The sequence below is a fragment of the Liolophura sinensis genome, chromosome 1 (genome assembly GCF_032854445.1).
Source record: "Liolophura sinensis isolate JHLJ2023 chromosome 1, CUHK_Ljap_v2, whole genome shotgun sequence".
NCBI lineage: Eukaryota > Metazoa > Mollusca > Polyplacophora > Chitonida > Chitonidae > Liolophura > Liolophura sinensis.
This window is the reverse complement of record NC_088295.1, coordinates 88,273,961-88,286,598: the sequence shown is the minus strand read 5'-3', so window position 1 is coordinate 88,286,598 and position 12,638 is coordinate 88,273,961. Positions and strand designations below refer to the sequence as shown.

At 41.0% G+C, this 12,638-nt stretch overlaps 1 protein-coding gene across 2 annotated transcripts in view; it reads right to left on the bottom strand.

The window, feature by feature from the left end:
* LOC135481251 (kin of IRRE-like protein 1) overlaps window positions 1–3,819 on the bottom strand; it is a 92,861-nt gene extending 89,042 nt beyond the window's left edge. For both annotated transcript variants that reach the window (XM_064761099.1, XM_064761115.1), the window contains exon 1: window positions 3,274–3,819. The gene's annotated coding sequence lies outside the window, so the exon portion shown is untranslated. The remainder of the gene's footprint in view (window positions 1–3,273) is intronic.
* Window positions 3,820–12,638: the final 8,819 nt, after the last annotated feature.

The window sequence follows — 12,638 nt, the reverse complement described above, 5'->3', positions numbered from 1 at the left end:
CACTTTCCACTTACATGTGCAAGTGAGGAAGCCCGTACCATGCAGAGCCACAGTATCTAAGCTATTTTCACTTACTTTTCCAGAATTTCTGATGGCTCATAAAAAGCATTTAAGCAGGGTAAAATATGGTGGTCTTTTCTGACCACTTCTACATGTAGGTGATCCAAGGTAACAAGACTTTAAACAAATCTCCCTTATTTTTCTATCTAACATTTAGAAAATAGTTACTTTCTCCCTGAAGATAATTTGAAGAAATTTTAATGGATTGTTTCACACTCAAAACAATGTAATAATTACTTACTAATTTGAAGTATTTCCGAAGATAGTTTTCTTTGACTTTCAGTTGAGGCAGACATTATTTTTTGCTTTAATCATACTTTAAAGACCAACCATAACTGATTCAGCCATCGTAACATACCAAAGACAAAAATTGTCCTCAACTTACGGTGAAGTGTAAACGATGTTATCGGTAAGGGAATCAGCTCTTGATTTTGTCAGTCAGACAACAAAGTCTTTCTTTTCTCAGCCAACACTCAGTCCCTTTGTGGTCTACATCAAGTACTCTTCACAAAACAGCACTGATTTTATGATCACTGTGCCTTCTTTGAGAATATTCACAGCTTAGTTTTCTTCACAAAGACATCGGCAATTTTAAAACTGAAGTTTTATTGATAATGCTTCATTATGTAAGCATGCAAGTACAGGTGTGAACCATTTGGACACGCCTGAGCAATAATGACCAACGGTCAGCATATCTTAATATACATAACAGAGCTCAGCGTCTTAAGAAATACATAAAAGATGACCAAAGAAATGCACAACTGTCAGAGGTAAAGCAAATTACCACAAAAAAGGTTGAGTAATAAACTGACCATACGTGACAAAGTAGCCACGAGCCATGTGTATGCAAATGACATGCAAATCAATTCTGCTCGCGTGGATGGACAGTTGGGACGAGCCCACCCAACAACTACAGTTAGGTCAGCTGGACACTGTCCTGTCAGGGACACCTGTGTCCATTAGCCCTGCACACTTAAGCTGATCCACTGACCATGGTCACTCACAACCCAGCCAACATTTCAGCCAGGCTGTCATTATTTACTCATTGGCTTGTTCATCCCTAGCCCAGATGATCAATTCGTCATCTGTAGAAATTCCTCCCATGTCCACGTGTCTATAGATTCAACACAAGAGAGCATCTCCAGACTGGTCACTAGTCACTGACTGCCTGTCAATCAGACCCCAGCACTGACTGCCCAAAAAGTTTAATCTGTGCACAGATGCTGGGTGACTGGAAGGCTGGCAGCCAAGAAAAAAACCTGTTAGGATCAGCCTTTGATCTGAGCAGAGAGTTGGGGATAAGTAACGCTGTCTTACTACGGGCTACATGATACTATAAGCATACATATACGTGTACAGACATTTGTTACAATAAGCACTAACACAAATCTAAGTAGTTCTTGGTCATAGCTGATGAAAACTATGTACAACTAGCAGTACATATTACCCACAAAGTAACAAGATACCCATACCTGAAAACACCTCCATTATCAATGGCAGTGCAAATTACCCATGTTTAGTACCACAAACCCCTCCATCACACTGCATAATCAATCCTAGTAATGTACAGAGGAATTGCTAAAAAAACAAAAAATTCATAAGAATATGCAATTAAAATTTAGATAAATATTATACCTCGAAAATGATTAACTTTTAGTGGTAATATGTGATCAAGAGAAAGGAATGCAAATTAGTCTGAATATTCCAGAGGACGTAACAATGAACAGGAAATGAAGAATATAGCAGTTTTTATAGCAGTGTTGTGGTAATGATAAAGCACACGTCATAACCATGTAACTGACTTTCAACCAATCCTGACTTTCAAATGTTCAACACCTGGTAGAATTTTCTTCAACCACTTTGACCAACTTCTATGTCATCATGTATCAAACGACTGACTCCATAACAGTATACAGATAGATGAAAGCTATAATAGTTATAATTTCCTCCAAGAGATAAATTTGAGAGAGAAGCTCCTTAGCTTGCATCATACAAGTAGGCATTGCATTCCTGAAGAGGTCAGTTTTCCACTGGCTGCATTGAAGACAGCATTATGAAGTGCATCTTGTAATCATCAGATGTCATGCTAACTTCCAGCCCTCTGTGGGAAAGTCTGGCAGCAACCTGCGGATGGTCTTGAGTTTCCCCAGGCCTCTGTCCAGTTTCCTCCCACCACAATTCTGACTACTGTCATACAAGTGAAAATATTCTTGAATACGGCGCAAAAAACACCAATCAAATAAATAAATAATAATCTTCAGATGAAAAATCATTAAACACTATGGCCTCTTTTTTTTTTTTTACCACTTATACATATACTGCTAGACTACTGCAATGCATTCAAAATGAACATGTAATTATGCAGAGCTACATGTATAAATACACTCAATGAACGGGCCTTGAAACAAACTATTTCCTGCAAAAATATGGACTTAATATCATTGATACTCACTGGGTCCCAACAGACCAATTAAAAGTAAATCAAATCATTTTCCCAGACAGTGTTTCATGTTCTTTCCTCTGACATATTTCACAGTGTCTTTGCCTTTAAAATGGATTCAAACAGCTTACTTGTATGAATAAGGTCTAAATCAATGAATCGTACTTGGTAGAGAACACATATCTATTTTTATTCCACATACATTTTTTTAAACAAACCGTGTAAAGGCATTAAGCAGCAAAATGGACAAATACATTTAAAAGTTGACCAACTGGCATATAATATTAACGTAGATGTACATTTGCGTCAGGAGGCCATATGTTCATTATATGCATAAGGAATTTCCAGGCCATCAGGAATTCAAAACAATGTTATTTCGTTTCAAAAAATATAACACAAAAACTAAAGGAAACAACTTTCAACATGGCAAATGCAACCTTGCATAAAATTTTATCAATACTTTTGTTTAATGTTTGAGCATCTCCTGTGATGACAGGATCAAAGGCAGTACATGAAAGAGTTTGTCTAATTAAGTGGATGAGGACAGTAGAGAAGGAGTAAACCCCAGATTACCTGCAGATGGGGGTAAGGGGATGGTGGGCTGGTGAGTGGGGTGGCGAGTGGAGGGGATAAGGGGACGGTGCTGTAGTACCTTATCCATGCAGGTATACACCAAAGGTACAACAGCATTCCTCTTGCATGACTTTCTCAGCCAGCAGCTAAAAGACCCTCCTAAGAAGCCAGATCAGGTAAAACATCTGGGAGATACTTACCTGTGTGATCAATGGAACAGGTCCATCTCTGGAAGGCTTCTCTCACAATAACTGTCTGATCAATGAAAGCTTCGTTGCAAGCCTTGGTTACATCAGGTTAAAACTCTTGACAGTCAAAAACAGATGTTTACAGCATTCATGTGCCAGTCCTGGTACAAGTATATGCAAATACAGCCCACAGAGTCTGTTCAGGTAAGGTTGACTTGCCAATAGTGTATGATTTGTCCACGTGACTGGAGCAGGTAACAGTCTTCTAGTCCTCTCCCTGAAGGGTATCTGCCCTGCTTGCACCCCAGCGAACAGCACAGCTTAGACAGGCATGTCTTGGAAGGAGGAGGCACGCAACAATAGCCCCTGGTAACACCTGGAGAGACGCAAGCTTCAGCCACACGGCTTTATCATCCCGGACCCTACAAACACACAAATGAGGTACAAACAGTCAGCACAAGAGAGACTTTACACTACCCATAACAACACAAAGCTTTAAGAGACGGGTACAGTGTCAGATACGCAGAGGGGCTCTCTTAGGGCTGCCTCCCCTCCGCAACCGTTCTTGACAGATGCATCCTATGGAACCCCTTGGAGGGAGAGATAACTAGAACGTTATTCGTGAAAGTTGTGAGCGATCATGCCAGAGCCTGAACGAAGGGAGAGCTAGATTTCCGCATCACTGAGCTGTGGTGTGTGGGAGAAGGGGCTGTCGAGTGAGATTATCTCATGTGCTCTCTGACAGCAGTACACTGGGCCCTTTAAGACTGCAATATCCCAGCGACACAGCCAGCCAGGCCTGTGGAGCTATCCTTCAAACAATAGCCGATCAATAAGATGATTGGGGATTTAGCAGCAGGCAGAAAGTCGGGCTGGCGAGGAGCACTGGGGGCTAGCAGACTCCACAGACAGTAGAGAATACTCCGTCTTCAGGTTCTCTAAAATAGCCGACAGCCAAGAACTGAGCAGAGTACCTATAGAGACTGGGCACTGGTCACTGGACTGACCAACTGATCCCAATCAGGCCCAGTGATCAATAATCCAAACAAAGAGAACTTTTAGTAGGGACTGATCTCTTAACAAAGCATTACATAACAACAGCTGGGTGGCTTCTCCTCAATGACTAGCGTGACCCAGCCAATGGTCCAGACAAAATGGGCAATCCAGTGAATGGGCAATACAAGTGACTCTAACAGCATTAGTAGAAACCCCACCCCATAACAGCAACACAATAACCTACTTCCTTAAATGTTTTGTATTACACTCTTTACCTGAAGCTAATTAAAGTTAATTGTCAAGTAAATAGGCTATTGAGACATTTCACGATATAGTGTAAACTCAATTATTGTTATGTTAAAAGGGAAATAAAATTTCTGACAACAATACGAAACAACCAGAGAACTCACCCATCAAGCCCTAAATCAAATTACAGCACATTAAAACATCTGCCCATTAATACAAGTGCACAGTATATCATAATTATTGGATGATGAACAGTATCGGGATACATAAAGTTTGGCCTATCATATAGCTTCAGAGACTAGCTGAATTAGCCTGATCTCAGTCTACATGAGCAGTTTCCCACAGTACAACAACAATGGCCACGTCATCCAGTATGAAATCCCTACTTTACTTAAATTAAATCACAAAAAAGCACCTAGACAAGTTGCTTTATGTCTGAGTTTAAATCTAAGCTGTTTCCACATAAAAACATCAACAGTCCTGTAAATTGCCAAGTGGAGCAGAACATAGACTGTGGATGACACTGACAAAGTGGAAGTTTACCTGATGGTTAATCCCTTATTTAGTGTGCGCTTAACGATCAATAGTACCTGTACAAGAGAATGTAAGAGGCTAATTCCCGCACACTACAACTGTCACACCTGGTCGTAAAACAGAGCTATTGATCCTCTGAAGCCTTTAAGCCGACGAAACAATATACTGGCAGTGAACAGTAACCAACACATGTCTAAATGCTCACCTCAATGTTCATAAAACACCAAAACAATATATGTGTATCACAGTAAAAAGAAATTGTTTTTTTTTTTCTACTGTGAACTGCAAATGTTTCAAATACTATGTAAAGATAATTTGCCTGGAACCACTGTTGTGGGAAGTGTTTAAGGGCAGTAAAAGGGCTTGCAATAACTGGATTTCCTTTCAATGAATGACTGCCTCAGGTAATTCTATTGTGCTTGACTATGGTGCATTAGTTAGCCGCGTGCCCTAATGGCCGATGGGGAGGCAGGGTGGGGGGTTCTCATCTGTCACCTACATTGGCAAGCTGTTCCATGTATGATAACCTGTGTATATACTGATCATTATTTTTGATGTCTATGGTCTTACCCATCTCGAAGTCGGCAGGCCTGGGGTCAAACAACAGACTTGGTACAAAATGGTACTTGTTGCAGCCTTGCTTGGCATTTAGCCTTGAGAGGTTAGAGAAAGGAAATGGACTGATGTTTACTGATGTCAGTATAATGTGACTGGATGAAGTGTCATATCTGGTGTCTTTGGCATTATACTTCAGTGGAGGCAGCACTTTGACAGTATGGACTTGCCCTGCCACAAGGGGACACAATATACGCACACACACCTAATGCCTTCATCATCATATGAATGAAAAATTGTTTTAAAAAAAAAATGACGTAAAACCCCAAGCACACATACATACTTTTACAGCATATAATCAATTACGATATGTATGACTGCAGCGTTGATTTTACTGGCTGAGGACAAACCTCAAGACATAACACATACACGTACAGAGTGGAAAAAATTTGAACATGTGATCTCATTCAGTCAGTCTCTGGCTTGCTGACATGAAACAAATTAAAGACTGCTTGAAAATTATAACTTTAATTAGCACAGCAATAACACACCCCCCCCCCCCCCCCACCTACCCATTAATGTGCTGCCATTCAAACCTGTTCAGATTATTTTGACTGACACTGGCAATTAGTCATTTAGAAAGTCGATAAATATTAAAAAAAAAAAAAACAATTTCATTTGCTATAAATAAACAACTTAACTTGCAACTTGCAATCCATGTATGAAAGCCCAACGTACAGGAGCTAAAAAATTAGCTCCACCTTCCATCCAAGTGGGTACACTTAAACACCATACCTTAGAAGAGGAGCTAAGAAAAGTTTAACCTTCTATCTGAGTATGTAAATTTACACACTGTACTTTGTTTAGGGAGCTAAAAGAAGCTTAACCTTCAATCCATGTATTAGAGCCCATTATGCAGGTGCTAAAAAAAGCTTAACCTTCCATCCAAGTATGTAAATTTACACACTGTAACTTATATTATGAGCTAAAATAGCTTAACCTTCAATCCATGTATGAGAGTCCATTATGCAGGAGTTTAAAGAAAAAAGCTTAAGCTGACCTGACAATTCCAACGCTAACACCGGCACCAGCACCAACACCAACGCTGACATCGACACCAGAAACTGACACCGACACCAGGACTAACACCAACACCAATGCTGACACCGCCACCAGTACTGACACCGACACCAGCGATGCCACCGACACCAGCACCAACACCAGTGCTGACACCAATGCTGCCAACGATGCTGACACCAACACCAACATCAACGCTGACGCGGCACCAATGCTGACACCACACCAATGGTGACACTGACACCAATGGTGACACCAACAGCAATGCTAACACCAACACCAACTCTGACACCAACACTAGCACTGACACCAACGCTGACACCAACACTAGCACTGACACCGACACCAACGCCTCTTTTTCTCCCCCTCTGACAATACCTCACCATGCTAAAAAGGGATCCATGATAAATCTAATTGTTTTAAATACATGCACCACATACATTTGTTTATTCCAGAACACTGGTATGTCATAGTCTTTGATTTAATCCTGTGTCGTAGCACTACAGAAAGGTAAACGACTAACGCAAGTTATTATCTGATATACTTCGTATCTGATTCATCATTGATCCTTGCTCCTGAATAGACAATGACCATAGTGGATATCATCCATATACCTCTGAGCAGACTATTAGAGATGAAACTGGTAAGCATCAGTGAAGTGCTGCTCGATGCTGCTTTCATTAGATTGGAGTTACTATAGCTGGCTGATCCTACGGTCAGTACAATTACCATGATATGGGTGGATTCTACCACATACAACACATGTCCATCCACACGGTCAAACATCACCAGGTACTCTCCTCTGCCACTGTGTTTACATCTTTTCGGAGAGTATTAAGTTAAATTAATCCTCTGATTGGGTTTGCCAGAATCTTTCCCCATTGTTCATCCAAGCCTTTGTTTGCCTAGAAGCAGTACTTACAGCAGCCTGAGGGAACACATCTTCTTACCATTATGCCCGTTAAACAACACAGTCAGGCATGAAATCAGCCATTTAACTAGAAACCACCTTCCCCAAGAAGGTCGCCTGTTTTAGTCTGCTTTTACAAAACTTTCAAGAGCATGAATTTACAAGAAGTTTCAGGTTAACTATAATCTAAGCATCCTCTCGACCAAGGCATCTTTCAGAGCTTTGTACCAGATGTCGCCTTCAGGACTGATAACATACTGAGACATAAAGAAATGTGGGCACGTGTTTCTGCCCAACGGCCTTCATGTCAAGAACGCTTCACTGCAGTTATTGTTACAAAAAAATATGAATTAAATTATGAGGAAGATATTAGGGTGAGCAGCTGCACACGCAAACAAGACCAAAATGAGGGTCCATTGGCATGGGGGAGGGTTGCAAGAAAATGATTAGGGAGTTGTCAAGTGATTGAACTCTTCAGTATGTTGCCAATTTCTGTGTTCCTTTAAGTAAAAATCTCAATAATGTGCTGTTACTGGTGAGAAAAAATGAAAAACAGCAGGAGCTCATTGTTAGAACACGTTGTTGTGACCCAGGGTAACATTTCACCATCATGAGCCTCTCTGGTGATAAAATAATAAGCCTTTGATCTGCAGCCAGTACTGCCTCACAAATTGCTGTAAAATCGAATTGGATACGATCTAAGTTGTCTTCCTTTTGTTGTTCCTCTAACAAGACTCTACCCATAGAAATCTGCCTTATTTCTTCCAATACCTGTCTACTAGGTACCTCAATCTGCTCTCCAGCTCTGATAAACACTTGCTTTCTGGATGGTTAGAGATGGATCCAAGTTTGCTAAATATAAAGGCGTAGGTATTTTAAATCTACTCAAGTGGACAGGCAGACAAGCTATCTAGATTGCGGTGTGTTTGAATGCCTGCGATGTTCATCTTGTTCCGGGACAAGAAACCCTTCCATGGATCGATTTCCACATGCAAGCCTTAATGGCAGCGGTAAATCGCCGTGGAGGGATGCATACAGGTTAAACAATTACCTCAGGGGAAGAGTTTAGCAAAATGAGAAAGAAACCTTGCAGTGAGGAAGGGTGGGAGCATGATGGGCTGTAAGACAATGGAGAGAGCCATGGCTAGCCTGACTATAATAACCCAATAGATTTAATATCGTTCCTGGGGGGAGGGGTTGAAAGGTGAGGTGATCTGGCCATTACAGGACCACCGACTACCGCTCACATCACCATTAAAACCCAAGGCACGGCAGTCATCAACGCAAAAAATGCCATCATGAAACAGAATTGCCAACAACAGGCAATTGATCAAAATCCCTGAAGAAAGGCCATATAACATTTATAGAGTAAGACAAGGTACAGGCTGTATAAATCAACCTAAGTACAATGCACAGCAGGATTTGTTTTCAAATCTGGAATAATGTTCCTGAGTGCCATGTTCCGGCACAGACTGAAAGTAAAACATGACTTGAGAACACTTATTCTGAACGTACATGTATATACAGACTTCAAATTGCACAACATTACCTCGCTACCTTCAAACAGGAGAATGGATAACGTGAAAAAGAGACAGAATATCAGGCACAGGACATTTCAGGTTCTCTCAAGAAAAACCCACAACCACGATTTTTTTCTGCAGGTTGGTGGTAGACCTTCCCTGGCTGGAAAGGAAGTCAACAAGGGCTGTACTTGAACTCACAGTGACGACACTGATGGGAGGTTCCTGGGTCTCTCCACCGTTCTGGCACAATATTAATTGATAGGCCAAGATGTCCCTTTTTTTCTTGGCTATGGGTCTGTCACGTACATGCATACATGTATACATGTAGTATGTTACACAAAAGTGTGGGATTAATCACATTTAGTTGTTTTCTTTTTTTCTTGTTTTTAACATTATACTCATGAATTTTGCACTTACACACAGACAGCCAGAACATTATATATAGATCAAACGTTATTATAGTGCCAAGAGTAAACTCCCCACTCCCAGTATCGTATTTAACCCATGTGTAACAACTGAAACCGCTTGACCACAGCCTGCGGACCAATCAGATTACTGCTAGTAACGTGTACCTGTATCTGAATGTTACAATATGTCACAAAGTAGAATACCTGAACACACTGCACCAGGCATCAGCATGCATACGTACATGTAACATGTCAGCAATGTGAGCTAGCGGAGCTGTTCACACGCGATCACCAAGTACTGAGATAAATAAAACATGGCCTAATGGAAATGACCATTATTCCTCTATACATGGCTCTATAAGCATGCAATCACTTTGTGACTTGAGCGCCTTTTTCCTCCCTCAGGAGACAGTATATGGCTGAAGTAGATGTTGAACCCCAAGGCTGTTTAATTGCCTACAGTATCTCCTGTCTGCTTCATAAAGCCCTAACTAACAAATATCTATTGGAACACATTCCAGATAAAATCACCAATTGTTTTCACACACACACACAGAAAATAACAAGTATTGTTCTCAGAAAAAAAATAGCCACACAAAGCAAAATGCAATCAATGTCATATGAAATACATACAAATATGCACTTGTACTGTTCATATTTCATGCTCACAGAAGCTTGAAATCACTGTCCTTGTGTGTGGGAAAACAGTTAACTACTCAATTGTCTCTCCAACACCAGTGACCACTGTTCTACATGCTGATGTGCGATCTGCCAGGGACACATGTACGGTAATGAATCTTAACCACAAATCATTTCCCAAAAACAATCATATCACCTTAAGAAAAATGCATCTATAAAAATCACATGTGTACTGCCAACTGACAAACCCGATGGTTTATGCACAATACGTGTATACATTTGCTGGCCTGCCAGTAAACTCTGAATGCTTGTGAGTTTCTCTCGTAGGCTCCACCAGGTTTCCTTTCGTGTCAATTGTGGCAGCTGCTGTGTTGAACTGAAATGTTGTTGATTATGCCACAAAACCCCAATGAAACAAACAAATATATACATTTGCTACATTTTGAAGCACTTGTAGAATGTCTAATGCCATTGTCACATACAGATATAATGCCCTTCCGTCTTTCATTATGTAAACAGAAAATTGCATCAATTGTAGCAAGCATTACTTTGCACCTTACATCTACATGAACATACTTTCCAATTCAAAGAAAATTCCCACTCAAAACTTGTTTGGGGTAAAAAAATCTCACCTTTTCTCAGACTGTTCCCTCAAATCAAGATGATGAATTATCTGTGAACCAAGTAAACAGCCAAAAATCACAACAGTGGAAAATGAACTGAAAATTTCCAGGCCTATAGGGCAATACAGATCAGCAAACCATGCTCTGGATATACGTGGAGATTTTGAAGCCCTGTGCAATACAGGTGTAGTGCAGTGGTAGTGGGTGTTCTGCCTTTGTAATACATTACACATAGAGGTATCCAACATGAAAGATCTACCATAAAGTCTGGTACATCGGTGAACCAAATTAAGCTATGTATATTAAGAGTAAATTGTATCTGCCATCAACAGGTGCTCGAGTCAATCTGCTTAACTTGATCACAGGGAAGTGATCCAGTGGAGTGGTTTGTATGGAGGGGTCGTGGCATCTCCTCCAGGGGTAGTAGACAGGTCAAACCTGCTGAATGCAACAGACCCCAGCAGACATTAGACCATGCTTCATTGAATTAGCCGCAGCAATGAGGTGATCGCCATAAACCCCACTTTCATGCCTCTAGGTGACAAAAGTACAGAAGTTCAGGCCAATGGTCCATGAACTCTTGCTGTGATTCAAATTCAAATTGGCATGACTTGATGCCTTCCCCAACCATCCATCAATTGGTAGAGACTGACCAGTTGACAGTTACAGTTTCGGCTTTCTGGATGGAGTTCTTATCCACAATAATGACCATGACACAAAATATCCACCCGAAGCAAAAGATATTCCCGCCCATCAATTTTCCAGACCACTGGTGGCGAGGTTAGAAATGGAAAAGTTGTAATATATGTAGTGAATGTGTGTTAAGTCAACCATGACATCTCATCTTCCCGCCAAAATACACCTCACAATTCTTTTCTCTCCCACACGTTGCCGGAAAATTAAATTTATTAAAATTACCTGTGTTCTATATTATAAATTCACCCGCCAAACACAAACAATGTGTCACCTTCCCGAGGGAGTGACAGCTCTAACAGGTCACAAACCTAGGAATCAGTCTTTTGCTGTCAGAGCATCACAGGTGTAAACCAGGCAGGTGTGCATAATCAGACAGTCAAGTAAAGCTGTCCTAGAGAGAATGTCCATGAAAGAGTTCAACACAGTTTAGTTAAGATGACCTCTTTATTCTGATTAGCAGCCCTTGGAGACCCCAAGAGGGTTGTATGCTGCGACTCCCACATACGTTTACTGAGTGTACCCAGTAGAGCAGAGATTATCCTGAAATAACCCCACTTGACATCATAAAGTCATACCTGTCATTAACCATGCACATTTGATGAGATGCACTTGAGTGCTGGTACTTGCAGCCTTTTGCATCCAACAAGCGCAGAACTCATAAAGCACTGCTTGGCACTACAGCATCAATTACACTGCCATCCATCACGGAGGGGAAATTACCTGGTTACCAAGACTGAGTAAATCAATTACCCTGTCCCAGGTTGACTGGTCAGGTAACGCATCCCCCTCCTCCCACTGCCCATAGCGATCAATCACAGCTCTAAGCGGGCCACTATCACTGTGTTTTGTCTGAATGTACAATGAAAACCTATTACACTAGATTGTCACACCCGTTAATTAATGCCAATCACAGCTATCAACACCATGAACCACCTCCTCTGGACAACAACTCCTGTGCATGGTGAGGCCAATGGTTAACAAGCTGACGTAACTTTCTCACCTAACCTTTATGATAACACTGCTCTAACATCACAGTCATCATACAATTACATTGGTGAAGCCAATGGTTAACAAGCTGATGTAACTTTCTCACCTAACCTTTATGATAACACTGCTCTAACATCGCAGTCATCATACAATTACATTGGTGAGGCCAATGGTTAACAAGCTG